The sequence below is a fragment of the Eurosta solidaginis genome, chromosome 5, assembly GCF_040869045.1.
Source record: "Eurosta solidaginis isolate ZX-2024a chromosome 5, ASM4086904v1, whole genome shotgun sequence".
In the NCBI taxonomy this organism is placed as follows: Eukaryota; Metazoa; Arthropoda; class Insecta; order Diptera; family Tephritidae; genus Eurosta; species Eurosta solidaginis.
Window position 1 is genome coordinate 185,238,198 of NC_090323.1, and position 26,379 is coordinate 185,264,576.

Sequence of the window (26,379 nt, forward strand, 5' to 3'; positions counted from 1 at the left end):
CACAAATCTGACATAATGTATGTAATTTTATTTATTCGTGTTTTATTTGTCTTACCAAAGTTTTATACTGTTTTCACACAGAAACTTAATGACCTCATTTCAGCTTCTAATGAAATCGTAAATTTTTTGCTTTCACACAGAAGTCGATTAGTATGAAGGATGAAATGTCAAGCGAATAAAATGACAATGCTATATGACAGACAATCATGGCGGAACGATACAAGGTGGCAGCATGGTGACATACCTGCATACATACATAATAATTCCATGTACTTTGTTTTTGTAAATTCGATGGACAAATGTCAAAATCGTACTGCGCCGGAAGTTGATGTATCAAATCAAATAAAAAAAGGTTATAATCAGCTGTTCGATGCGGCCACCTTGTATCGTTCCGCCATGCAGCAATGACATTTACTTTGAAAATGACATTTACTTTGACAATTACATTTTTAAGCACTGAACACACCAAAAACTAAGAAACTGAACGCTCCCAACAGAGTTGCATTGTGCTTTTGACTTCATTAGGCATTCGATTAGCTACTAATGAAATAATTATAGATTCGAATTTTGTAGGGAAGATTGAGCTCAATAAGCGTCTTAATGTAGAAAACTGCCTTTATTATTCAATAAGCCGTCTGTGTGAAAACAGTATTAGACGCTGGTAATTCTGCCGCTAGAAAAAGGAAAAAGAAATGGGAATAAAGTACTCGATATTTAGAAAAAAACATCGATGTTACCACATATTTTAGTGGTTAAACAATTATCCGGCTACTTTCGTGGCCAGAATACCAAAAGGGTACAAAAGTTACCACATGAAGAAAGTTGCCGTGGTGAAGAAAGTTGTTACCACATTAGAATCAGGCTGTTAATGGTGATATTAGCCAAATACCCGAATGGATCAAATATTGACATAGTGAGGCTTAATACTTTCACTTTCGTTGGTCGCCTTACTCCTGTCAAGACTTTGTTTGGAACTTTTTAATATAAAATTAAACGAATGAACCCTTGGGCACCAAAACATTCCCAGTACCTTTTCTACCAGGGATTCATTAGAACAGAAACTCATTATTTCGTCACACATAGGAAGGAACGGCTTTCCCCCTAGTGCAACACAAATTTCTTCGAGTTTGATTGAAGTCCTCTCAGTTCAAACTCAGCATGACTATGATTTTCTTTTACCGTTGTTGAAACATGTATAGCCTCTTCCACTGTATCGACGCTGTCCACATAGTCATCCACATAGTGGCGATCTATAATAGCACTAGTGGCCCTGGGACTCTGAACTCGAAACTTAATTGCGTTTGTATTCTTCACATATTGTGCAGAGCACAGTGAACAGGCTGATCCAAATATCATTGCCTTCTGTGAAAAATTTCTCGTATGTCGGCACATACACCAACGCGACCCTGTCGAAATTTAAACAACATACTTAATAAAGGCTTTGATTGATAGCTATCTGGACCTTTCATTAGCCTTGAATTAAAAGAAATACCATTTATGGATGCGGTGGAATCAAATATCAAACGCAATTTATTCTCTTTGTTCGGATTACAAACACCAAAGTTGTGTAAGTACCATGTGTGAGGTTTAACTTCCATTTTTCCCCATGATTCCCATGTGCCCTCCACTTGGCCCATTAGGTAATTCATGAAGAGCTTCTGGTAATCGCACTTTTGGGGCAACAATTAATGATTTGGAGCTTTGGCCGTCTTCACTCTCCCATATTCGATAAAAGCAGCCAGCTACCATCCCAAAACTGCTCCCCTGAGGCCAATATGCTTTTGCCAAAGAATTTTCCGATAGCATCCCCTCTTCTGTTGGCCGTTTGTTCATGTGCATGCCCTTCATTAACAAAGCCAAATTAACGTCTTCCTGTTGTGATCTACGCCAATTTGTTGCATTCCACTAATCCGTTGCTTCGATGCTCATTAACCGCACATCAATAACATCTTCTTTAACTTCGGCTCTCGAACAATGTTTAGATTCCAGATTGCATTCGAAGGGACATTGCATCCACATTCCCATGTGAGCTACCCGCACGGTGTTCTATGGAAAAGTCATAAGTTTGTAGCCTCTCAAACCATCTCGCTAATGGTCCCTCGAGGTTTTTGGACTCAAGTAGCCACTTTAATGCTGCTTGATCGGTCTGTACATGGAAACGTTTTCCATAAAGATACTTGTGAAAATATTTAATAGATTCGACTAAAGCAGGTAATTCTCTGCGCGTTACACAGTAATTTCTCTCGGGTTTTCCTCTAGTTCTGCTATAATAAGCAACAACTTTTTCCTGAACCTCGCTCCGGGAATGGGGTATGCCAACATTGGTGCAGTACATAATCGGCAAACCTCCTCAGCCCCTCAAAAATGGCAGGGACATTGCACAAGCCAAAAGGCATAACGGAAAATTGCCACAAACCTTCGTATACACTAAATGATGTCTTTTCCCTATCTGCCTTGTCATCCTCTACTTGCTAATAGCCACTCTTTAAATAGGTAAAACCATTCCGTTCCAGTTACTGAATCCAGTGTATCATCTATTCTCTGCAAAGGGTAACTATCTTTCTTGGTTACATCAACGGTGAAACTGCGCTACAAAAGTGTGACCATTTTAAGTATTTCTCTCTCTCTCTCCGTAAGGAGCTACACCCGACATTTTTTTAACAATCCACGAGATTTTGAGGCAAAAACCCCGGATCTTTCCGAAATGGCCGAAACGTCGATTTCCTTAAATACATATAAACAAAACCTTTTCAAATATTATTCTTTTTATACTCAGTTGAGCAGAGCTCACAGAGTATATTAACTTTGATTGGATAACGGTTGGTTGTACAGGTATAAAGGAATCGAGATAGATATAGACTTCCATATATCAAAATCATCAGGATCGAAAAAAAATTTGATTGAGCCATGTCCGTCCGTCCGTCCGTCCGTTAACACGATAACTTGAGTAAATTTTGAGGTATCTTGATGAAATTTGGTATGTGGTTGCCGAGCACTCATCTCAGATCGCTATTTAAAATGAACAATATCGGACTATAACCACGCCCACTTTTTCGATATCGAAAATTTCGAAAAACCGAAAAAGTGCGATAATTCATTACCGAAGACGGATAAAGCGATGAAACTTGGTAGGTGAGTTGAACTTATGACGCAAAATAGATAATTAGTAAAATTTTGGACAATGGGCGTGGCACCGCCCACTTTTAAAAGAAGGTAATTTAAAATTTTGCAAGCTGTAATTTGGCAGTCGTTGAAGATATCATGATAAAATTTAGCAGAAACGTTACTCCTATTACTACATGTATGCTTAATAAAAATTAAAAAAATCGAAGAACGACCACGCCCACTTTTAAAAAAAAATTTTTTTAAAGTCAAATTTTAACAAAAAATTTAATATCTTAATATAAGTAAATTATGTCAACATTCAACTCCAGTAATGATACGGTGAAACAAAATGCAAAAATAAAATAAAATTTCAAAATTGGCGTGGCTCCCCCCTTTTCATTTAATTTGTCTAGAATACTTTTAATGCCATAAGTCGAACAAACATTTACCAATCCTTGTGAAATTTGGTAGGAGCTTAGATTCTGGGACGATAACTTATTTCTGTGAAAAAGCGCGAAATCGGTTGAAGCCACGCCTAGTTTTTATACACAGTCGACCGTCTGTCCTTCCGCTCGGCCGTTAACACGATAACTTGAGCAAAAATCGATATATATTTACTAAGCTCAGTTCACGTACTTACCTGAACTCACTTTGTATTGGTATACAAAATGGCAGAAATTCGACTATGACCACGCCCACTTTTTCGATATCGAAAATTACGAAAATTACGAAAAATGAAAAAAATGCCATAATTTTATAACAATACGAAAAAAGGGATGAAACATGGTAATTGGATTGGTTTATTGACGCAAAATATAACTTTAGAAAAAACTTTGTAAAATGGGTGTGACACCTACCATATTAAGTAGAATAAAATGAAAAAGTTCTGCAGGGCGAAATAAAAAACCCTTGAAATCTTGGCAGGAACTGTTATTATATTTACAAATAAATTAGCGGTATCCAACAGATGATGGTCTGGTTCATCCTGGTCCACATTTTGGTCGATATCTAGAAAACGCCTTCACATATACAACTACCACCACTCCCTTTTAAAAGCCTCATTAGTACCTTTAATTTGATACCCATATCGTACAAAACACATTCTAGAGTCACCCCTGGTCCACCTTTCTGGCGATATCTCGAAAAGGCGTCCACCTATAGAACTAAGCCCCACGCCCTTTTAAAATACTCATTAACACCTTTCATTTGATGCCCATATCGTACACACATATTCTAGAGTCACCCCTGGTCCACCTTTGTGGTGATATATCGAAAAGGAGTCCACCTATAGAACTAAGGCCCACTCTCTTTCAAAATACTCATTAACACCTTTCGTTTGATACCCATATTGTACAAACGCATTCTAGAGTCACCCTTGGTCCACCTTTATGCCGATATCTCGAAAAGGCGACCACCTATACAATTACCACCACTCCCTTTTAAAACCCTCATTAATACCTTTAATTTGATACAAATATCGTACACACATATTCTAGAGTCACCCCTGGTCCACCTTTGTGGCGATATATCGAAAAGGTGTCCACCTATAGAACTAAGCCCCACGCCCTTTTAAAATACTCATTAACACCTTTCATTTGATGCCCATATCGTACACACATATTCTAGAGTCACCACTGGTCCAACTTTATGGCGATATCTCGAGAAGGCGTCCACCTATAGAACTAAGCCCCACGCATTTTTAAAATATTCATTAATACCTTTCATTTGATACCAATATCGTGCAAACACATTCTAGAGTCACCCCTGGTCCACATTTATGGCGATATCTTGAAAAGGCGTCCACCTATAGAACTAAGCCCCACGCATTTTTAAAATACTCATTAAGTAACACCTTTCATTTGATACCAATATCGTACAAACACATTCTAGAGTCACCCCTGGTCCATCTTTATGGCGATATCTCGAAAAGCCGTCCACCTATAGAACTAAGCCCCACGCCCTTTTCAAATACTCATTAACACCTTTCGTTTGATACCCATATTGTACAAACGCATTCTAGAGTCATCCCTGATCCACCTTTATGGCGATATCCCTAAATGGCGTCCACCTATAGAACTATGGCCCACTCCCTCATAAAATACTCTTTAATACATTTCATTTGATACACATGGCACATTCCAGGGTTACCTTCGGTTCATTTTCCTACATGGTTATTTTCTCTTATGTTGTCACCATAGCTCTCAACTGAGTATGTAATGTTCGGTTACACCCGAACTTAACCTTCCTTACTTATTAAATTTTCGCTTTACGAGCCTCCCAGATCTTCATCCGCAAGTTAATTATATTGTTCCAGATCATCAAACATACCATTGACGTCAGCAGTATGTTTCCATATTCATTAGTTGTAGACAATGTGATACTCTGAAGTCCAGCCATTCAATTCAGAGGTATATGCTGATTACTTTGTCGGCGCGCCGGCCACGCCGCCGACGCCGCCGATTGAGTGACCGGCGTAAACCTCTACCCCGAATTCCATACCTAGAATTTCTCTTCCTTCGAGGTCCAGTTAAATTTTTCCGATGCAACTGTTTCTAGGAATATTGCTTTACCCCGTAGCTCAATGGTCCTAATCGCAAGCAAAGTCGGGCACTCCCAGACTACCTTCGATCGTACTGAAAGCGCGGTCAACGCCCCAACAACTTCCGCTTGTAAGACTCTACAGTGATCGGACGGCTTGTAATTGTGGCTTACACTAAACTCTCAGCAGTAAACTCTGCAGCTCCGCTAAGGTTACAATTTAGAACCACCCATGAACAAGTTAAGCAACCCACTGTTTTCGTTGAGTCCCTTACCACGTTCCTTTCTCGTGGATATGAAGGGAGTCGGCACACAAAATCTGTCCAAGCTGGAATAAAGCTTATAGTCTATATCAGGAAGTTTGATCTAAGCCAATGTCAAATCCGCCTTGTCAGCATCCTCAATAATCTAGGAGTAACGTGTTGATTACCATCTCGTAAAGTCAGAGTACGACATTTAGTGGAAGGCTCCAGAATTTGCAAATGACTCTTCCTACAATAGTGCACGGCAAATAAGGAAGTATCAGCAAGCGCAAAGCCGGATCCAATTTGTCCATCCATATAATCCTGCTCAGACACGATTTGTTAACACTCGAAAGCTGTGCAAAAGTATTCCCCACCCGTAAGGATGTTGGTATTTTTTCTTAGCTTCGTGAAATCAAACAGCTTTTATATTTCGAATCTTCTCTCATATCTGAAGTTCCACTGAGCGAAGCTAACCAACTTGACGATCGCCGGACTGAGGCTCTCGCACATTTTCTTTTTAATTGACAGCAAGAACTCAAAAGTTATCTGTCTTCATGTAAAATATTAATGAAGCATATAATTTGATAAGCGAATGTGCCAAAGCTCATAAAGCGTAAAGGGACACTGGACACACCGATGTATCCCAGGTATTAATATATGAATACCAAGAAAGCACGGCCAGGTAGATTTCTACCTCACACAGTTTCTGAGTGGTTACGGCTGTTTTAAGGAATATCTGCACCGATTCAATCACGAGCCAAACAACATATGCGATTACTGTGGTGGCGATTCAGTAGAAGACGTTTACCGAGTGTCCTAGGTTCTATAGCTCGAGATGCAAACTACGCAGCATTTTTGGAGAGGATTAAACTCCTGAAACAATTGTTGGATGCATGCTACGTAAAATGGTCCGCGGCATGCAATGTAATTGCTTAAATAATGAAGTGTCTATGAAGTCTGGAAATTCTTCGGCGCAGCAGTGAACATTGAACAGTCGAGTTTTGTGGATGGAGAAGGAACTGCAAAGGTGGAGGGAATCGAGCTGAGCACGTATTGGATGCAAGGCCTCCGTACAATTAGCGGCGTCAGAATGATAAAATGGGAAAAGACCGGAATATCTTCAACCATCTTGTTATATGTAAATCCACTTGGAAAATGAAATACCATTGATATAAAGCTCTTTTTGCAAAGATATAGCTTATTTTATTCATCCACGACCCTTTTAAAAATCTTTTATATAAAAGTGGGCGTGGTCCTTAACCGATTTCGTTAATTTTTCTTCAAAGCATTCCTTAGATAAAGGCAACCTCTCTGCCGAATTTTGTTACGATAGGTTTAACGATTTTTGATTTATGATTAATAATATTTGAAAAATTGATTTTATAACAAGTGGGCGGTGCCACGCCCATTTAAAAAAATTTTCAAATTTTTATTAAGTCTACATATCAGTCCACACGTCAAATTTCAACATTCTAGGGCTATTATTTACTAAATAATCGGGTTTTTGTGTTTTCCAAAATTTTATATATAACAAGTGGGCGTGGTTATCATCAGATTTCGCTCATTTTCAATACTAATCTATTCTGGGTCCAGATACGCTCTTGTACCAAATCTGGTGAAGATATCTCAATATTTACTCAAGTTATCGTGTTAACGAACAGAAGGACGGACGGACACGGCTCAATCAAATTTTTTTCGATACTGATGATTTTGGTGTATGGAAATCTATATCGATTCCTTTACAACCAACCGTTATCCAATCAAAGTTATAATACCCTGTGTGCAAGTACAGCTGGGTATAAAAACAACAAACAGTAGAAAACGAGTTATAAATAGAAACTTGCAAAATCCATTGATGGCCTGATACACTAAACGTCAAGCCTTCAATGTGTGGATCGCTGATGATAAACCGTTATAGGTTTTAAAATAGTCTGCTATACGGTCTATGAACTTTGTTTTTTCTGATTTACTTGTTTTCTATGTATAATAATTTAATATAATATAACTTGTAAAATATATACTTTACAAAAATGACAAACTTGGTTTTGAAGACACAACACATACCTGTTTAATAATATTCATACAGAATCTAAAATTGCGTTCCAATATTTCACGCTTTGCGAGAACACAAACAACTACACTATGAATAAGATTCTAAGAATTTCAAAGAACAGGTCAATAATTAACTCCGTTTATTTGATAACAGTTTAGTAATATTTATATATACCTGGTCTAAAAATGCGCTTCAATATTTCACGCTTTGCGGGAACAACAACAACTACACTCTGAATAAGCTTCTAATAATTTCAAATAACACGTCAATAATTAACTCCGTGTATTTCATAAAGTTTAATAATATTTATACAAACCGGATCTAAAATTGCGCTTCAATATTTCAAGCTATGCGAGAACAAAAACAACTACACTATGAATAAGCTTCTAAAAATTTCAAATAACACATCAATAATTAACTCCGTGTATTTCATAACGTTTAATAATATTTATACAAACCGGATCTAAAATTGTACTTCAATATTTTACGCTTTGCGAGAACAAACACAACTACACTATGAATAAGCTTCTAAGAATTTCAAAGAACACGTCAATAATTAACGCCGTTTATTTGATAACTGTTTAATAATATTTATACAGACCTGGTCTAAAATTGCACTTCAATATTTCACGCTTTGCGGGAACAAAAACAACTACACTATGAATAAGCTTCTAAGAATTTCAAATAACACGTCAATAATTAACTCCGTGTATTTCATAAAGTTTAATAATATTTATACAAACCGGATCTAAAATTGCACTTCAATATTTTACGCTTTGCGAGAACAAACACAACTACACTATGAATAAGCTTCTAAGAATTTCAAAGAACACGTCAATAATTAACGCCGTTTATTTGATAACTGTTTAATAATATTTATACAGACCTGGTCTAAAATTGCACTTCAATATTTCACGCTTTGCGGGAACAAAAACAACTACACTATGAATAAGCTTCTAAGAATTTCAAATAACACGTCAATAATTAACTCCGTGTATTTCATAAAGTTTAATAATATTTATACAAACCGGATCTAAAATTGCACTTCAATATTTTACGCTTTGCGAGAACAAAACAACTACACTATGAATAAGCTTCTAAGAATTTCAAATAACACGTCAATAATTAACTCCGTGTATTTCATAACGTTTAATAATATTTATACAAACCGGATCTAAAATTGTACTTCAATATTTTACGCTTTGCGAGAACAAACACAACTACACTATGAATAAGCTTCTAAGAATTTCAAAGAACACGTCAATAATTAACGCCGTTTATTTGATAACTGTTTAATAATATTTATACAGACCTGGTCTAAAATTGCACTTCAATATTTCACGCTTTGCGGGAACAAAAACAACTACACTATGAATAAGCTTCTAAGAATTTCAAATAACACGTCAATAATTAACTCCGTGTATTTCATAACGTTTAATAATATTTATACAAACCGGATCTAAAATTGCACTTCAATATTTTACGCTTTGCGAGAACAAAACAACTACACTATGAATAAGCTTCTAAAAATTTCAAATAACACATGAATAATTAACTCCGTGTATTTCATAACGTTTAATAATATTTATACAAACCACTTCAATATTTTACGCTTTGCGAGAACAAAAACAACTACACTATGAATAAGCTTCTAAGAATTTAAAATAACACGTCAATAATTAACTCCGTGTATTTCATAAAGTTTAATAATATTTATACAAACCGGATCTAAAATTGCGCTTCAATATTTCAAGCTATGCGAGAACAAAAACAACTACACTATGAATAAGCTTCTAAAAATTTCAAATAACACATCAATAATTAACTCCGTGTATTTCATAACGTTTAATAATATTTATACAAACCGGATCTAAAATTGTACTTCAATATTTTACGCTTTGCGAGAACAAACACAACTACACTATGAATAAGCTTCTAAGAATTTCAAAGAACACGTCAATAATTAACGCCGTTTATTTGATAACAGTTTAGTAATATTTATATATACCTGGTCTAAAAATGCGCTTCAATATTTCACGCTTTGCGGGAACAACAACAACTACACTCTGAATAAGCTTCTAATAATTTCAAATAACACGTCAATAATTAACTCCGTGTATTTCATAACGTTTAATAATATTTATACAAACCGGATCTAAAATTGCGCTTCAATATTTCACGCTTTGCGGGAACAACAACAACTACACTATGAATAAGCTTCTAAAAATTTAAAATAACACGTCAATAATTAACTCCGTGTATTTCATAAAGTTTAATAATATTTATACAAACCGGATCTAAAATTGCGCTTCAATATTTCAAGCTATGCGAGAACAAAAACAACTACACTATGAATAAGCTTCTAAAAATTTCAAATAACACATCAATAATTAACTCCGTGTATTTCATAACGTTTAATAATATTTATACAAACCGGATCTAAAATTGTACTTCAATATTTTACGCTTTGCGAGAACAAACACAACTACACTATGAATAAGCTTCTAAGAATTTCAAAGAACACGTCAATAATTAACGCCGTTTATTTGATAACTGTTTAATAATATTTATACAGACCTGGTCTAAAATTGCACTTCAATATTTCACGCTTTGCGGGAACAAAAACAACTACACTATGAATAAGCTTCTAAGAATTTCAAATAACACGTCAATAATTAACTCCGTGTATTTCATAAAGTTTAATAATATTTATACAAACCGGATCTAAAATTGCGCTTCAATATTTCAAGCTTTGCGAGAACAAAAACAACTACACTATGAATAAGCTTCTAAGAATTTCAAATAACACGCCAATAATTAACTCCGCTTATTTGATAACTGTTTAATAATATTTATACAAACCTGGTCTAAAATTGCACTTCAATATTTCACGCTTTGCGAGAACAAAAACAACTACACTATGATAAGCTTCTAAGAATTTCAAAGAACACGTCAATAATTAACTCCGCTTATTTGATAACAGTTTAGTAATATTTATACAGACCTGGTCTTAAATTGCGCTTCAATATTTCACGCTTTGCGGGAACAACTACAAATAAGCTTCTAAGAATTTAAAATAACACGTCAATAATTAACTCCGCTTATTTGATAACTGTTTAATAATATTTATACAAACCTGGTCTAAAATTGCAGTTCAATATTTCACGCTTTGCGGGAACAACAACAACTACACTATGATAAGTTTCTAAGAATTTCAAAGAACACGTCAATAATTAACTCCGCTTATTTGATAACAGTTTAGTAATATTTATACAGACCTGGTCTAAAATTGCACTTCAATATTTCACGCTTTGCGAGAACAAAAAAAACTACACTATGATAAGCTTCTAAGAATTTCAAAGAACACGTCAATAATTAACTCCGCTTATTTGATAACAGTTTAGTAATATTTATACAGACCTGGTCTTAAATTGCGCTTCAATATTTCACGCTTTGCGGGAACAACAACAACTACACTATGAATAAGCTTCTAAGAATTTAAAATAACACGTCAACAATTAACTCCGCTTATTTGATAACTGTTTAATAATATTTATACAAACCTGGTCTAAAATTGCACTTCAATATTTCACGCTTTGCGGGAACAACAACAACTACACTATGATAAGTTTCTAAGAATTTCAAAGAACACGTCAATAATTAACTCCGCTTATTTGATAACAGTTTAGTAATATTTATACAGACCTGGTCTTAAATTGCGCTTCAATATTTCACGCTTTGCGGGAACAACAACAACTACACTATGAATAAGTTTCTAAGAATTTCAAAGAACACGTCAATAATTAACTCCGCTTATTTCATAACAGCTTAGTAATATTTATACAGACCTGGTCTTAAATTGCGCTTCAATATTTCACGCTTTGCGGGAACAACAACAACTACACTATGAATAAGCTTCTAAGAATTTCAAATAACACGTCAATAATTAACTCCGCTTATTTGATAACAGTTTAGTAATATTTATACAGACCTGGTCTTAAATTGCGCTTCAATATTTCACGCTTTGCGGTAACAACAACAACTACACTATGAATAAGCTTCTAAGAATTACAAATAACACGTCAATAATTAACTCCGCTTATTTGATAACTGTTTAATAATATTTATACAAACCTGGTCTAAAACTGCCCTTCAATAATTCACGCTTTGCGGGAACAACAATAACTACACTATGAATTAGTTTCTAAGAATTTCAAAGAACACGTCAATAATTAACTCTACACTATGAATAAGCTTCTAAGAATTACAAATAACACGTCAATAATTAACTCCGCTTATTTGATAACTGTTTAATAATATTTATACAAACCTGGTCTAAAACTGCCCTTCCATATTTCACGCTTTGCGGGAACAACAACAACTACACTATGAATAAGTTTCTAAGAATTTCAAAGAACACGTCAATAATTAACTCCGCTTATTTGATAACAGTTTAGTAATATTTATACAGACCTGGTCTTAAATTGCGCTTCAATATTTCACGCTTTGCGAGAACAACAACAACTACACTATGAATAAGCTTCTAAGAATTTCAAGTAACACGTCAATAATTAACTCCGCTTATTTGATAACAGTTTAGTAATGTTTATACAGACCTGGTCTTAAATTGCGCTTCAATATTTCAGGCTTTGCGAGAACAACAACAACTACACTATGAATAAGTTTCTAAGAATTTCAAATAACACGTCAATAATTAGCTCTGCTTATTTGATAACAGTTTAGTAATATTTATACAGACCTGGCCTTAAATTTCGCTTCAATATTTCACGCTTTACGAGAACAACAACAACTACACTATGAATAAGCTTCTAAGAATTTCAAATAATACGTCAATAATTAACTCCGTGTATTTCATAACTGTTTAATAATACTTATACAAACCTGGTCTAAAATTGCACTTCAATATTTCACGCTTTGCGAGAACAAAAACAACTACACTATGAATAAGCTTCTGAGGATTGCAAGTTTACGGTAATCGACACATAACCTAATTTTTCCATATTTTTTTTTTGCGAGTACTACGGATGAGCACCAAGGACTGACTGACCTTTCAATAACAGCATTCACATTCATATCACTAATTATTTGGTTAACAACTTCACGTTTCGCAGAGGCTGTCGAATGGGTCTTGAGTCACCGGTATCAATCCGATGTTTTACGATATTACTTCTACCTGGATTAGTAGCCTTATCAAATATACCACATTATTTGTGTAAAAGTTGTTTAACTTTACCAACGTCTAATAACTCTAACCCTTCTGTACAATTGCTTATCTCTTTACACACTTACTTTCAGCAACATTTACATTTTCGTGGATTCCATCACAATTGACTATAACCTCGAATTCGTAACATTCCGCCAGCAGAGCTCCTTTCAAATATTTTTAGGTGACTAAAATTCATTAATAACTCTTACCGAAATAAGTCCGTCATTATTTGAATTTACTAAAGTTTTAGCAACCAATACGTTTGGTGTAGAGTTTTGTACCGCTTCAATCATCCATAACTTCTTTCCGCCCAAATACCGATTAATTTTCGCCCAAATAACTGCCTCAGATACGGCTGGAATTTCTTGACTATCCACCGCATGTACTTGCCGAACTCTGTGAGATCTCTCGTAACCGTATCAAAGCTTAACTTCACTATTGTTATACTTCATCATCATACTTTCCAAATCGATCCTGATCCCATGAGCCATCAATAAATCGACATCAATTATAATTTCGTCCGCAATGTCCACCACAATGAAATCATGTAAAGCTCCCATATCCTCAATCGCCACATCAAAAGTAAGTTCACCTATTAAAAATATTTCCTCACAAGATTCAGTATACATCTTTGCTCCAATAAGTGGTTTCACCTTCTTTTTAACTAACCGTGCCTTTATTATGGAATGTGGTGCTCCTCTGTCTAATGTCAGCATACGTTCTTCCCCTCCTATATATCTTCTCACCGTTAAGTTACGGGATTCTCTACCTGTTTGAGAAATTGTGATAATGGGGTACCGAACTGCAGGAACCAGCTTGTTCCCCTCCAACTGGGTCGATTTAGTTTAACGAAATGTCTGCTGTGCTGTCAGTGCTTGCTCTATTTTGCTGAGGATTCGATGGCTGTTCTCCAACAACAAAACAAATTCGAGCCATATTTCATTTCCTGTCACACTTAAAACAATTACCTTCAAATTTCCTCTGAGCCCACGACGTTGGTAGAATAGATTAAAAAGCATTACAAACTGTCTGCAATTCATTTTCCTCAACATCTACACCTCGTCCGCGATACGAAGGTCTGCTCAAAAGTATGGCTGTTTCTTGAATCAATGCATGTGCAACTGTCTCCGCAAACTTTGTCTTCAGCATGGCGTAAGGGAATGAACGCTTGAATTTTAATACGTTCAATAATCTCACTGGAAGCATCCTCATTTGTTAAATGAGTAAACTGTTCAATTTCTGTGGCAAAATCCTGTAACGTCTCCCCTTGCTTCTGCCACCGATTCAACAATTCCATTGGAGAAATCTGTTTCCGGTGTCCACTGCCGAATTCCCTCTCGAATGCATTCATTATGGCCGTAAAACTGCGTTGTTCCCCCGTAGGTACTATGCTTAAAACCTCTGTTGCAGAACCTTTCAACGAAAGGATCAAAGCCGTTGCCTTATCAGTCACACCAGTTATTGCTTGTTGCTGCCGACTCAAACTGCCTCTAAAAAGTCTTATTAGGAATAGTCCTATCATAAGGAGGAACTTTAAATTCCATTCCACCAGAAACCGTTGTTGTCGCTGCCCAAGCATGGTTTTCGAAACACCCAACTCTTTCCTCGATAGATTAAACCTTCTCGACGACTTTTTCCTCAACAGATTTGAGCTGCTCATCAATTGCTGTAACTTTCTCACCCATTTCCGCTGTATATTTGTTGAAAGAAGCTAACATTTCGATAAATTCTCAGATAATCTTTCAGCCAGTCGAGTTTCCAGGCGTTCAACCATTTCTTTAGAGTTTTCAGCCCAGTGGCCTTTAATAGCCATGAGCAAATTGTCGAAGTTTGTACTTACTGAAAGCGACATTCCTTCTACTTTCTCAAGTTTATTGGCAAACCGCGAATTTCTAGTTCTGCTTTAAGCTGTTGAATTCGCAACTCTTCGAATTTTACCATCTTGCAAATCTTATTCGTTCAGCAATCCCACTTCTGACACCAATTGTTACGGGTGTAAAAAAATGCATCCCTAGATTGGCAATCGAATAAATCGTGAATAAAATTTATATAAGAAAAATTGATCCTTTATCCACGAACGAATTCAAGAAAACTCTCCAATTGAAGAATTGTTTTGATGTTTGGCAGGCACTTGAACTCGAGACCTTCGGTGTGGTATGCACATTACGCTCGCACCACCCCACGACGGCCGCTTTTTTATCAATAAGTGGTTTGAGATTTTGTCAGGCACATGGTTAAAAGTTTGAACCTAAATCTAAAACAATGAGGACAAATGACCAAACCAAATTTTGTTTAAAATATATATTATGCCGGTCTTCCTGAAAATGAGTGCGTAGATCTGGGTTTCAATTTGAAACTGGCGATGTCTACACTTAGAAACATAAAAAAAAAAAAAACAAGTAAAGGTGTCTAACTTCGGGTGTAACCGAACATTATATACTCAGCGTGAGCTTCAATTGCACATTTCATTTCAGATAAATTACTTTTCTGCATAACACGTGGCACCGCCCGTTTAAAAAAAAAATTCTCCCCATTTTCTCTTATAATAAAACTGATAAGTGAAATATCATTGATTCAAAACTATTTTTTGCTAAGTTATAGCTTATTATTCTAGTCTAAGACCCTTTTAAACTTGTTTTATATCTAATTTGCCGTGTTCTTTAACCGATCCCGTCCATTTTTACTAGAAATATTTTCTAAATTTTTATAAAAATTTTTTGGAGCCTAGAATGTATATGTAAATTGAAACACCAAAAATGCTTATTTTACATATAAAATTTATATTTGTCAAAATTTATTTTTATCAATTTATTTTTATCGATATTTCGATTTCAAACGGAAATCATCTTCAGGACTGAAAGGCATGTAAAAATAAAAACATATTAACACATAAAACATAACAACATTCCATAATTTTTAACTTACACTCTTGAGTGCACCTGATTGACTAATTTAACAAATCTTAAAATAAACAAGTACAGGGGAAAACGATAAACAAAAAGTAAACATCTAAAGAACCGTAATAATAAACAAATTTTTACATAAACAACAATACGTTAAATAACACTGGACCACGAATTTCAACTTTTTTCTTTACCAGAAACGCCGTTAAGAAATTCGTATGTAAAATCACCCCCTGATTTCGAAAATTGAGTTCATTTTTGATTCTATGGTACCGTTTTTGAGATATTTGCAATTTACCGTTATTCGAAAAAACCAAAAAGATGGCTCCATTTAATTACGTATATCTCACGAACTGGTCAAGCAATTGCAAATAAGTTTACAGAATCGTAAAGACGATAATTTGCTATAAGTGCATCATACATTGCTTTTTGCTCAACCATATAGTTTTCGAGATATTAGCTCATCATTTCAGATTTTTGTTTTTTTTATGAAAAAATATGAAAAAAATTACTTTTTGCGAGGGCAGCATTCCAAAACCACAACTTTTTTTCCAAATATTTTTTATTTACGTAAAGCTCTGTTTAATTAGAAAAAAGATAAGCTATCATCGAAGAAAATCGATGCAAAACTACGTAAGCTATAAGCGATCAAATAAAAATACCCAGGTTGCGCAACTTTAATGTATGTATACATACATATATTAAAGATATAAAGTGCAAATGGGATATTATCCGGATAAACGAATAACATCATAACAATGATAATACTTTTTCTTTAAATAAATCAAATAGTACTTTTAATACTCGAATTGTTTTATAGTAGGTAGAGTGGTTGCATCGAAAGGAAGAGTGGTTGGGTTCGAAAGCTGCTGTAGGCATGTAGTTATAAACATGTATTTCCGTTACTTATGGGTAAGTATGCAGGTAGATTTTCAAAATTATAAGACACAGAAAATTTGTAAAGCCTACATCAAAGCAGGTAGTATTTTCTTTTCCAGGCTTCGTATAAAAAGGAACCTTTCTGTCTAGGTAAGATTTGATTTTTTCAATTTTATTCTTGCTCCGAGTATAAATGTGAGTTAATGCGCCTTGAAACTTCATAACATCTGCAAGGCTCTCCGGAGATAGTTCAGTTCATAAATCAAATTTCAAATCCGTGATTTATTAAAAAAAAAATAAAATGAGTAAAAGGACGCGAGAATTTGAGTGTAATAACGATATGATATGTTCTGTTTTATGCGTGGCCAATATACTATCATAAGGCGACGACGAGTGTTCTCAGATCATATCAAAACTTTATACTCCAAGTATTTTGGCATTGAGCCTAAAAATGCTGAAAAACCATGGACACCGAACACTTTGTGTACATCGTGTCGAGTAGAACTGATTCAGTCGGAATCAGGACAACAAATAAAAAGTGATACACCAATGATATGGAGAGAACCTACTTGCCATTCAATAGAGTGTTATATTTGTCAAACAAAAGTAATTGGCGTTGGAAGATCAAGAAGAGTAACCTATGCCATGATTGGAAAATATGTTCTGATCTCAAAGTCGTTGCAATGCTATGCGGTCTACAAAGTGGCTACACCAAGCACTGCTGCTTCCTCTGCAAGTGGGATAGCCGAGCTCGTAAGGACCACTACGTCAGAAAGGATTGGCCGGAAAGAGTCGAGTTTACCGTTGGTGTGGATAACATCAAATACACCCCTCTTGTCAAGAAAGAGAAAATCATACTTCCACCCTTACACATCAAGCTCGGTCTCATTAAAAATTTTGTTAAGGCTTTGGACAAAGAAGGCGAAGCATTCGACTATTTGAAAACAATTTTTCCAGATATTTCTCAAGCCAAGATAAAGGAAGGTATTTTTGTCGGACCACAAATAAAAAAGTTGATCAACAATAATCAATTCAAAGGACTACTCTCATCAGTTGAGGCAGCAGCGTGGGAATCCTTTGAAAACGTCGTTGCTTCTTTTCTCGGTAGACACAAAAGCCCTAACTACGAGCAGATAGTGAACGACTTAATCAATAATTATGCGAAAATGGGTAAATATTAAAGGCTTATTAAATTAATTTCCCAAAATTCTATAACTTGTTTACCTAACTAATATTTTCTTTCCAGGCGTAAATATGTCGTTAAAAATTCACTTTCTGCACTCACATTTGAGCTTTTTTCCGGCAAATCTTGGCGACGAAAGTGACGAACATAGCGAAAGGTTTCATCAGCAAATGAAATTAATTGAAAATCGATATCAAGGATTCTGGGACGTCGCAATGATGGGTGATTACTGCTGGTTTCTCATAAGAGAAACCGATCCTAAACTGAATAAGCGTCAAAGTCGAACACATAATTATTTCGACTACATAGTAAAATAAAATTAAGATAAAGATTTTTAGAATATAGTACAAACATAAATAAATTTAAAACAAGTAAGGAAGGTTAAGTTCGGGTGTAACCGAACATTACATACTCAGTTGAGAGCTATGGTGACAACATAAGGGAAAATAACCATGTAGGAAAATGAACCGAGGGAAACCCTGGAATGTGTTTGTATGACATGTGTATCAAATGAAAGGCATTAAAGAGTATTTTATGAGGGAGTGGGTCATAGTTCTATAGGTGGACGCCATTTAGGGATATAGCCATAAAGGTGGATCAGGGTTGACTCTAGAATGCGTTTGTACGATATGGGTATCAAATGAAAGGTATTAATGAGTATTTTAAAAGGGCGTGGACCTAAGTACTATAGATGGAAGCCTTTTCGAGATATCGCCGTAAAGATGGACCAGGGGTGACTCTAGAATGCGTTTGTACGATATGGGTATCAAATGAAAGGTGTTAATGAGCATTTTAAAAGGGAGTAATCCTTAGTTCCATAGGTGGACGCCGTTTCGAGATATCGCCATAAAGGTGGACCAGGGGTGACCCTAGAATTTGTTTGCACAATACGGGCATCAAACGAAAGGTGTTAATGAGTATTTTAAAAGGGAGTGGGCCTTAGTTCTATAGGTGGACGCCGTTTCGAGATATCGCCATAAAGGTGGGCTAGGGATGACTCTAGAATTCGTTTGTGCAATATGGGTATCAAACGAAAGGAGTTAATGAGTATTTTAAGAGGGAGTGGGCCTTAGTTCTATAGGTGGACGCATTTTCGAGGTATCGCAATAAAGGTGGACCAGGGGTGTCTCTAGACTTTGTTTGTACGATATGTGTATCAATCGAAAGGTGTTAATGAGTATTTTTAAAAGGGAGTGGGCCTTCGTTTTATAGGTGTTCGCCTTTTCGAGATATCGCCATAAAGGTGGACCAGGGGTGACTTTAGAATTTGTTTGTATGATATGGGTATCAAATGAAAGGTGCTAATGATTATTTAAAAGGGCGTGGGGCTTAGTTCTATAGCTGGACCCCTTTTCGAGATATCGCCATAAAGGTGGACCAGGGGTGACTCTAGAATTCGTTTGTGCAATATGGGTATCAAACGAAAGGAGTTAATGAGTATTTTAAGAGGGAGTGGGCCTTAGTTCTATAGGTGGACGACTTTTCGAGATATCGCCATAAAGATGGACCAGGTGTGACTCTAGAATGCGTTTGTACGATATGGGTATCAAATGAAAGGTGTTAATGAGTATTTTAAAAGGGAGTAATCCTTAGTTCCATAGGTGGACGCCGTTTCGAGATATCGCCATAAAGGTGGACCAGGGGTGACCCTAGAATTCGTTTGTGCAATATGGGTATCAAACGAAAGGAGTTAATGAGTATTTTAAGAGGGAGTGGGCCTTTCTGGACCAGGGGTGACTCTAGACTTTGTTTGTACGATATGAGTATCAAATGAAAGGTGTTAATGAGTATTTTTAAAAGGGAGTGGGCCTTCGTTCTATAGGTGTTCGCCTTTTCGAAATATCGCCATAAAGGTGGACCAGGGGTGACTCTAGAATGAGTTTGTACGATATGGGTATCAAATTAAAGGTATTAATGAGAGTTTTAAAAGGGAGTGGTGGTAGTTGTATATGTGAAGGCGTTTTCCAGATATCGACCAAAATGTGGACCAGGGTGACCCAGAACATCATCTGTTGGATACCGCTAATTTATTTATATATGTAATACCTGCCAAGATTTTAAGGGTTTTTTATTTCGCCCTGCAGAACTTTTTCATTTTCTTCTACTTAATATGGTAGGTGTCAGAATCATTTTATAAAGTTTTTTCTAAAGTTATATTTCGCGTCAATAAAACAATCCAATTACCTCACCATATTTCATCCCTTTTTTCGTATTTGGTATAGAATTATGGCATTTTTTTCATTTTTCGTAATTTTCGATATGGAAAAAGTGGGCGTGGTCATAGTCGGATTTCGTTCATTTTTCATACCAAGATAAAGTGAGTTCAGATAAGTACGTGAACTGAGTTTAGTAAAGATATATCGATTTTTGCTCAAGTTATCGTGTTAACGGCCATGCGGAAGGACAGACGGACGACTGTGTATAAAAACTGGGCGTGGCATCAACCGATTTCGCCCATTTTCACAGAAAACAGTTAACGCCATAAAATCTATGCCCCTACCAAATTTCAAAAGGATTGGTTAATTTTTGTTCGACTTATGGCGTTAAAAGTATCCCAGACAAATTAAATGAAAAAGGGCGGAGCCACACCTATTTTTAAATTTTCTTTTATTTTTGTATTTTGTTGCACCATATCATTACTGGAGTTGAATCTTGACATAATTTACTTATATAATGTAAAGATATTAAATTTTTTGTTAAAATTTTACTTTTAAAAAAAATTTTTTTTAAAAGTGGGCGTGGTCCTTCTCCGATTTTGCTAATTTTTATTAAGCGTACATATAGTAATAAGAGTAACGTTCCTGCCAAATTTCATCATGATATCTTCAACGACTGCCAAATTACAGCTTGCAAAAGTTTTAAATTACCTTCTTTTAAAAGTGTGCGGTGCCACGCCCATTGTCCAAAATTTTACTAATTTTCTATTTTGCGTCATAAGTTCAACTCATCTACCTAGTTTCGTCGCTTTATCGGTCTTTTGTAATGAATTATCGCACTTTTTCGGTTTTTCGAAATTTTCGATATCGAAAAAGTGGGCGTGGTTATAGTCCGATATCGTTCATTTTAAATAGCGATCTGAGATGAGTGCTCAGGAACCTACATACCAAATTTCATCAAGATACCTTAAAATTTACTCAAATTATCGTGTTAACGGACGGGCGGACGGACGGACGGACGGACATGGCTCAATCAAATTTTTTTTCGATCCTGATTATTTTGATATATGGAAGTCTATATCTATCTCGATTCCTTTATATATGTACAACCAACCGTTATCCAATCAAACTTAATATACTCTGTGAGCTCTGCTCAACTGAGTATAAAAAAAAGTTAAAAATATGGGTAATTTCATTCATAAATTGAACTTTTAACTAAATAGAAATAGAGCATAGCTAGATAGTTCACTCTTCTTTATACCATACATACGTTTTGAGGTATACGTTGAAATTGCGCAACCTGGGTATTTTTATTTGATCGCTTATAACTTACGTAGTTTTGCATCGATTTTCTTCGATGATAGCTTATCTTTTTTCTAATTAAACAGAGCTTTACGTAAATAAAAAATATTTGGAAAAAAGTTGTGGTTTTGGAATGCTGCCCTCGCAAAAAGTAATTTTTTTCATATTTTGTTAATGAGTATTTTAAGAGGGAGTGGGCCTTAGTTCTATAGGTGGACGCCTTTTCGAGATATCGCCATAAAGATGGACCAGGTGTGACTCTAGAATGCGTTTGTACGATATGGGTATCAAATGAAAGGTGTTAATGAGTATTTTAAAAGGGAGTAATCCTTAGTTCCATAGGTGGACGCCGTTTCGAGATATCGCCATAAAGGTGGACCAGGGGTGACCCTAGAATTCGTTTGTGCAATATGGGTATCAAACGAAAGGAGTTAATGAGTATTTTAAGAGGGAGTGGGCCTTTCTGGACCAGGGGTGACTCTAGACTTTGTTTGTACGATATGAGTATCAAATGAAAGGTGTTAATGAGTATTTTTAAAAGGGAGTGGGCCTTCTTTCTATAGGTGTTCGCCTTTTCGAAATATCGCCATAAAGGTGGACCAGGGGTGACTCTAGAATGAGTTTGTACGATATGGGTATCAAATTAAAGGTATTAATGAGAGTTTTAAAAGGGAGTGGTGGTAGTTGTATATGTGAAGGCGTTTTCCAGATATCGACCAAAATGTGGACCAGGGTGACCCAGAACATCATCTGTTGGATACCGCTAATTTATTTATATATGTAATACCTGCCAAGATTTTAAGGGTTTTTTATTTCGCCCTGCAGAACTTTTTCATTTTCTTCTACTTAATATGGTAGGTGTCAGAATCATTTTATAAAGTTTTTTCTAAAGTTATATTTCGCGTCAATAAAACAATCCAATTACCTCACCATATTTCATCCCTTTTTTCGTATTTGGTATAGAATTATGGCATTTTTTTCATTTTTCGTAATTTTGGATATGGAAAAAGTGGGCGTGGTCATAGTCGGATTTCGTTCATTTTTCATACCTAGATAAAGTGAGTTCAGATAAGTACGTGAACTGAGTTTAGTAAAGATATATCGATTTTTGCTCAAGTTATCGTGTTAACGGCCATGCGGAAGGACAGACGGACGACTGTGTATAAAAACTGGGCGTGGCATCAACCGATTTCGCCCATTTTCACAGAAAACAGTTAACGCCATAAAATCTATGCCCCTACCAAATTTCAAAAGGATTGGTTAATTTTTGTTCGACTTATGGCGTTAAAAGTATCCCAGACAAATTAAATGAAAAAGGGCGGAGCCACGCCTATTTTTAAATTTTCTTTTATTTTTGTATTTTGTTGCACCATATCATTACTGGAGTTGAATCTTGACATAATTTACTTATATAATGTAAAGATATTACATTTTTTGTTAAAATTTTACTTTTAAAAAAATTTTTTTTTAAAAGTGGGCGTGGTCCTTCTCCGATTTTGCTAATTTTTATTAAGCGTACATATAGTAATAAGAGTAACGTTCCTGCCAAATTTCATCATGATATCTTCAACGACTGCCAAATTACAGCTTGCAAAAGTTTTAAATTACCTTCTTTTAAAAGTGGGCGGTGCCACGCCCATTGACCAAAATTTTACTAATTTTCTATTTTGCGTCATAAGTTCAACTCATCTACCAAGTTTCGTCGCTTTATCGGTCTTTTGTAATGAATTATCGCACTTTTTCGGTTTTTCGAAATTTTCGATATCGAAAAAGTGGGCGTGGTTATAGTCCGATATCGTTTATTTTAAATAGCGATCTGAGATGAGTGCTCAGGAACCTACATACCAAATTTCATCAAGATACCTCAAAACTTACTCAAATTATCGTGTTAACGGACGGGCGGACGGACGGACGGACGGACGGACGGACATGGCTCAATCAAATTTTTTTTCGATCCTGATTATTTTGATATATGGAAGTCTATATCTATCTCGATTCCTTTATATATGTACAACCAACCGTTATCCAATCAAACTTAATATACTCTGTGAGCTCTGCTCAACTGAGTATAAAAAAAAGTTAAAAATATGGGTAATTTCATTCATAAATTGAACTTTTAACTAAATAGAAATAGAGCATAGCTAGATATTTCACTCTTCTTTATACCATACATACGTTTTGAGGTATACGTTGAAATTGCGCAACCTGGGTATTTTTATTTGATCGCTTATAACTTACGTAGTTTTGCATCGATTTTCTTCGATGATAGCTTATCTTTTTTCTAATTAAACAGAGCTTTACGTAAATAAAAAATATTTGGAAAAAAAGTTGTGGTTTTGGAATGCTGCCCTCGCAAAAAGTAATTTTTTTCATATTTTTTCATAAAAAAAAAACCAAAAATCTGAAATGATGAGCTAATATCTCGAAAACTATATGGTTGAGCAAAAAACAATGTATGATGCATTTATAGCAAATTTTATCGTCTTTCCGATTCTGTAAAATTTTTGCAATTGCTTGACCGGTTCGTGAGATATACGTAATTACATGGAGCCATCTTTTTGGTTTTTTCGAATAACGGTAAATTGCAAATATCTCAAAAACGGTACCATAGAATCAAAAATGAACTCGATTTTCGAAATCAGGGGGTGGTTTTACATACGAATTTCATAACGGCATCTCTGGTAAATTTTGGCCGTCGACCAGTGTAATAAGCAGTAAGTGGCGCTCAGCACATTAGCGTTGGGACAACATATTTGGAACGACACTCTTCTCACGAGGAATTGTAGTTGTCGTAATCAATCGACGATAATCTGCCGCGCAGCCTTCTACATCTGCCTTAAAATTTATTCTTTGATCTCTTGGTGTATTGATAATATGAAGCATTTCTAATGTGTATCTTTTGTTGTAATGCCTCTCTTGTTGAATTACTGCTTCGTTGTTTAAATCTGGAGAGTGCACGGTTACTCTGCAATGTTGTGTCAAAGCTGTTTTATTAGCTTAGATAAAAAGCGGCTTTTATAAAAAAATTCTAAATACGTCGACGATCTATTCGCCATCGTAAAAATTGATGCTGTAGAGGATATGCTGACGAACTTAAACAGTTATAATAAATCAATAAAGTTTACCCATGAAATTGAAAAGGATGGCCAGTTACCATTTTTAGACACTTTGGTGATAAGAAAATACAAAAAACTATACTTTGACTGGTATAAAAAGCCTACATCGTCAGGCAGATTGATTAATTTCCACTCGAAACACAGCAAACCAACTATAGTAAACACAGCAAAAAATTTTATTCGAAGAGTGCTGACCATCAGTGATGAAATATACCATAATAAAAATATAGAGATTATTGTAAAAATGCTTAAAAACAACGACTTTCCGATATATCTTATAAAAGGTTATATCCGCGATTATTTTGAAAACTCAAGTACCAATCGAATAAATAATAATAGAAATAAAATATATAAAACATCCGTATATGTCCCTGGACTGTCCAACAGGCTAAAATATTCCAATATGTATGACCACGAAAAATTCCAAATGGCCTTCACTTACAACAATACCGTACAACAAATTTTTAGCAACACAAAGGACAAAATCGAAAAATACGAGAAATCTGACGTAATATACCAAATTTTATGTAACGGCGACGGGTCCCACGTATGCAATAAAGTATATGTCGGGACTACAAAATCAAAATTAAAGACAAGGATTTCCGCGCATAAATCTAATATCAAAAATCGGGACCACGCTAATGATAATAAAACAGCTTTGACACAACATTGCAGAGTAACCGGGCACTCTTCAGATTTAAACAACGTAGCAGTAATTCAACAAGAGAGGCATTACAACAAAAGATACACATTAGAAATGCTTCATATTATCAATACACCAAGAGATCAAAGAATAAATTTTAAGGCAGATGTAGAAGGCTGCGCGGCAGATTATCGTCGATTGATTACGACAACTACAATTCCTCGTGAGAAGAGTGTCGTTCCAAATATGCTGTATCAACACTAATGTGCTGAGCGCCACTTACTGCTTATTATTTAACGTATTGGTGTTTATGTAAAAATTTGTTTATTATTACGGTTCTTTAGATGTTTACTTTTTGTTTATCGTTTTCCCTTGTACTTGGTTATTTTAAGATTTGTTAAATTAGTCGATCAGGTGCACTCAAGAGTGTAAGTTAAAAATTATGGAATGTTGTTATGTTTTATGTGTTAATATGTTTTTATTTTTACATGCCTTTCAGTCCTGAAGATGATTTCAGTTTGAAATCGAAATATCGATAAAAATAAATTGATAAAAATAAATTTTGACAAATATAAAATTTATATGTAAAATAAGCATTTTTGGTGTTTCAATTTATGTACATATACATGGCCTAGAGCTCGAAAAAGTTTTTATAAAAATTTACAAAATAAAGGCCGAAATAGAATAAAAGTAGAAATATTTTCTGCTATAATTTTTCTTCGATTTATGGCTCCCAAAATATTGAAACTTGCTTAGTCATAAAAGCGGCGGTGCCACACCCATTTTCAAAAATTTTAGTGTTTTCCAATTTAATGTTATACTTCAATTTAGAAAGTAAAATTCTATTGATACAAAACTCTTTTTCGCTAAGATATAGCTTATTATTTTCGTGTACGACCCCTTTAAAAATATTTTATATAAAAGTGGGCGTGGTCTTTAACCGAGCTCGTCCATTTTTTCTCAGAATATTTCATGCTATAGGGAAAATCTCTGTACCCAATTTTATTACGATCCGTTAATTTTTCTTTG

At 35.3% G+C, this 26,379-nt stretch overlaps 2 protein-coding genes across 16 annotated transcripts in view; one reads left to right on the top strand and one right to left on the bottom strand.

Annotated features, from left to right (window-relative positions):
• Window positions 1–12,968, bottom strand: part of LOC137251811 (probable trafficking protein particle complex subunit 13 homolog) — a 121,150-nt gene extending 108,182 nt beyond the window's left edge. The window contains exons 1-3 of one of the 15 annotated variants that reach the window (XR_010953354.1): window positions 8,258–8,272; window positions 8,116–8,185; window positions 7,953–8,042 (exon numbers count right to left, since the gene is read on the bottom strand). The gene's annotated coding sequence lies outside the window, so the exon portion shown is untranslated. The other 14 variants (XR_010953352.1, XR_010953351.1, XR_010953350.1 and 11 more) reach the window with 14 other exon arrangements.
• The window catches only part of LOC137251808 (FGGY carbohydrate kinase domain-containing protein), a 204,417-nt gene that overhangs the window by 155,804 nt on the left and 22,234 nt on the right, over window positions 1–26,379 (top strand). The window lies entirely within an intron of this gene.